The 4,120-nt window shown below is 39.3% G+C and overlaps 1 protein-coding gene across 6 annotated transcripts in view; it reads right to left on the bottom strand.

Annotated features, from left to right (window-relative positions):
- Positions 1–1,497, bottom strand: part of LOC125043739 (surfeit locus protein 1-like) — a 12,415-nt gene extending 10,918 nt beyond the window's left edge. For 2 of the 6 annotated variants that reach the window (XM_047639995.1, XM_047639993.1), the window contains exons 1-2: positions 1,323–1,496; positions 854–962 (exon numbers count right to left, since the gene is read on the bottom strand). The gene's annotated coding sequence lies outside the window, so the exon portion shown is untranslated. Of the gene's footprint in view, positions 1–853; positions 1,023–1,322 lie in introns of those variants that run through there. The other 4 variants (XM_047639994.1, XM_047639991.1, XM_047639996.1 and 1 more) reach the window with 3 other exon arrangements.
- Positions 1,498–4,120: the final 2,623 nt, after the last annotated feature.

Here is a 4,120-nt window from a genome sequence, read left to right as displayed (position 1 = left end):
CAATATTAGTGGATTTCATTTATATATTTTGCAATGGAAAATAACAAGATTCATGCATATCAATGAACTGATAACTGAAAAGGGGAATCATAACTGTAAGACTGGATAGGTATGAGCCAAGTTAAATTTTCAGTTTGTCCAAAAATGTGTGGTTGATTATTACACAACTATTGTTATACATTATGTAATCTTTGTGATGGATGATACATTACTTTTACACCATTTTTATACTATTAAAGTTGTCACTGATGGTACTACCTACTTTGGTTTAGTGTAACTGATAATTCTTTTAGGTTTGCAAAAATAACTACACTGTAAACAGGCACTTTGACAACTTTGCATGGCTAACAAATAAGAAAAAGAGAACTTCGCGATGAACACAGTTTCCAGTCTGGGCTTGGTGAAACCAAAAGTATTCCAGAGTCTTAAAATGTTTTGTGTTATTGGATTGCAAGGTCAGATTCTTCAGTTTCAGTAAGGTGTCTTTTCCAATAATATCAATTTCTCATACTTTTTATCATGAATGTAAGAGTAATATGCTAATTCTTTATTTTTACACCATTTCTTCCTAGTAGAAAAATGAAAAAACACTCAAGATACTTGTAGTCTGAATTAACTGGGCCCGTCTAAAAGGTTGCAAATTATAATTTCTGTTATTACTGGCGTCTCATCTTCTCAGTCATTTAACTACATTATGGGATTACATCGATTTATACTGTACATGTACACATTAGGCTCATGCCAATTACTTGCAAGAATAATCAATCTGTAAATAAATACATTTCACTTTTATTCAAACAATTCCAGGAACACTAAGAGATAGCAGTATTTTTTGCGTTTACTGTATACTTACTGTTTACTGTTTAACTTACACGTTTCTCGTACAATTTCCTGCTCGCCTCTTACACAAGCTCCGGCCGCTCAGCTTCCCTCCCGTTACAAAACTACGACAACACGAGCGGCTGGCCGATGTAAACAATGAAATGAGAGACTAGTCTATGGACAATTCTGAATTATATGGTTCAAGATAAAGATGAAAAATAAAGAATAGAGAAAAACTGACAGTAGAACTGTCTTTTGTCCTACGTAGATGAGCGAGTACGTATGTGAGGAATAAGTATGTGAGAGTGACTCAAATGAGAGTGCGAGTGATCGTTCGTGATGAACAATCACGAATATTAGCGCTCATACTAATAATTGCGATAACAAATTATTGCAAAGTTATCTGAAATACCATATTAAACTTATTATATGATGATAACGAGATAAAATGCAGTCATCAGTGAATAGTGACCATGTAACCTAAGATTATATTACGATACCTCTCGCCTCGCTTGACATTGTTGCTTCTGAGTTTCTTTAAGAAATTTCAACAGAGTTAAAATTGTTTTTGCAGATTCTTTTGCACTTTTCAGTGCTTTGCCGGCAACTTCAGTGCTCTTGTTTTTGCAGATGACACGAGACTACAATAGGCGTAGTCCGCACCCCACCTCGGACCGCAGCTCCTACTACACTAGGGTAGCCCTTGTGGGGTTTGACCCTCTGGGTAGGGAGGCCCAGTAGTCTGAGGCGTACTTTGAGCGCACTTTTTCTTTTATTCTGAATTCTTTTCCCTTTCATGTGACTCCCGAGACTACCGTATTCGCTTGGGGGGTGGGCATTGAATTGCCGTCCTTCGCCTAGGCAAGTTCGACGGTAAGGAACTCGATCCCCTTTGGAACTGCAAAACGCAACCAGGCTTTCACTGGGGGAGTAGGGGCGGAAAATTGCCTTACTCTCTTAGCTATTGCTGTTATGTTGATATCAAAAGTTAAGAGTTTTTGATTAAAGACCTCTTGGCTTCGGGCCAAGAGGTCGGACCTTGTCCGATGCCCAGGATGGATGCTACCCCGGCTACCACTCCTTCTCCTCGAGGAGGGGCGACTCATGACCCCTCTATGACCAATTCGACTGTGAACAATGGAACCCCAACTAATGACAAACCTAGAAGCCCTCTTTTCAAAATCCCTACCGAGAAAGGTTCGCGAATGAAAATCAATCGCTTATGAACGTGAACCCATTTATCATCAAAAAGGCCGTTGATGACCATCAAGGACCTTTTTGATGATAGAGGGGTTCACGTTCATAAGCAATGTGGACGGGGATTTTGATTTTGTCAAAATTGCGAGATGGAAGCCTCTTTGTTAAAGTACAATATAACTCCCAGATTAAGGATTTACTTAAGCTGACGCAAATTCATGATCTCCGAGTTAATGTAACTATTCCTACTGGCACAAATACCTGTAAGGAAGTAATCTTTCACAGGGATTTGAGGACGATGGAAGAAAGTGAAATTCTCGAGAGCATGAAGGACCAAGACGTAGTGAACGTTCATTGTATGACCAAAAAGGATGGGAATGTGCGAACGGAAACTGGACTGTGTTTTTCTTACTTTTGTTTTGAATATTATCCCTGAATACGAACTTGTCCATGTAAGACAGTTCTGAGTGCAGCAGCCGGAAGGAGACAGAGACATTAGCATGAGTGAGAAAACATGAAGTTAGTTATACTGAAGCTAAGAGGAAAGTGGAAAGTTTGACACACAAACCCGATACTTCCTATGCTGCAGCAGGAACTAACATCACCCCTAGTGCAAGTAATGTCAGTCAACAGCTTGCAGCTAACAATAAAGAAATTGCTGAACTGAAACAAACTATCAAAAAATTAACAATTAAAGTATATCAATTGACTAAATCAACCCATCATAAACATCCTAAGGAGGCTGATACCGAATCACAGTCCGGATCGCACCTCCCTATCCCAGACACTCCTGTGAGGACTTCGCCTGGCTCGCGATCGATTTCTCGAAATAGAAGCAGGTCGCAATCTGCCAGTCGTCTCCCTCGCCAGGAGATGCAGGACATGGAGGCTTCTGTCTCCAAACCATCCCCACGGAGGTACCAGGGAAGCGATCCCATAAAAAGAAAATCAAAACTGGGGACAAGGCACTTCCAAACCCCATAAAACGTAATCTTCGCGTCGACCATAATACAATGGAACTGTCGAAGTCTTAGATCTAAATTAAATGACCTTAAACTATTAGCCTCATCCTATGCTCCCGATATCATAGTTCTCCAAGAAACGCACTTAATACACCTCGTCCCTGACAAGATCGTTTCGCTGAGGAACTACCATTTATGTCGGAATGATCGTGAGGGTAGTCGCCATGTACATCCACCAAAGCCTCCCTTTTACTGAAGTAACTATTGATTCTACTTTGGAGTTTGTAGTATGCAAAGTAAAAATTAATGGCATGTATCTGACTCTATGTTCAGTTTATTGCCCACCTGATGATGTGATAATCTATGTAGAGCTCTTTGCTCATCAGGATAGTCTGCCACAAAATAAATTAATTTTAGATGATTTTTCTTGTCGAACTCTTTGCCACTGATAAAGCTATAGATTTTGCCCTGTTGACGACCCACGATAGAATAGCCATTTTTTCACATCAGTTAGTTCACTTAAAGCCATTAAATCCTTAGAAACCACTAAAAACGAATTGCTGGGTAAAATCATTCGTAAACAATCAAGCTAATATGGGTACCAGGATCCATGACAGATCTCAGGTGTTTTGTGTCTGTCATAAAAGCAAAAATACATCTCCTGTGGCAAAATTAGTGGACCAACCTGCAATTGACAAATGAAGTCAGACACAAAATAGAACTGTGGGACACATCTCACAGGAAAGTAAGAAGGGAGGAGATGGTGTTGACCTGCCTTTGGGTCAACGCTACAAGATTGCCCCCTTTGCAACACTAACCTTACCCTTAACCAAATCTTCATAGTCTGCAATCAATACAGAATCCATAGACAAAAACTAAAAAATTATTTCCGACAAAATAATAAATATTTTACATTATTAATTATATTATTAGATGATGAAAGAATCACGAAAGTAATCACTTTTCTAAGGGAAACAACTTTATGACCTTATCTAGATTGAAATAATGAATAGGATGCATTGGCTTAATAACCTTGGCCACATGCTGCTGGTTGATAGCCAAGAAATCCAAGAAAGAAAGAAAACCAAACTTTCTTTTGAGTTGTTGAGCTCGATCAATGGTTAGCGGATCGCCTGGCC

This window comes from Penaeus chinensis, chromosome 34 (assembly GCF_019202785.1).
Source record: "Penaeus chinensis breed Huanghai No. 1 chromosome 34, ASM1920278v2, whole genome shotgun sequence".
Taxonomy (NCBI): domain Eukaryota; kingdom Metazoa; phylum Arthropoda; class Malacostraca; order Decapoda; family Penaeidae; genus Penaeus; species Penaeus chinensis.
The sequence above is the reverse complement of the archived record's forward strand: the minus strand, read 5'-3'. Positions and strand labels throughout refer to the sequence as shown.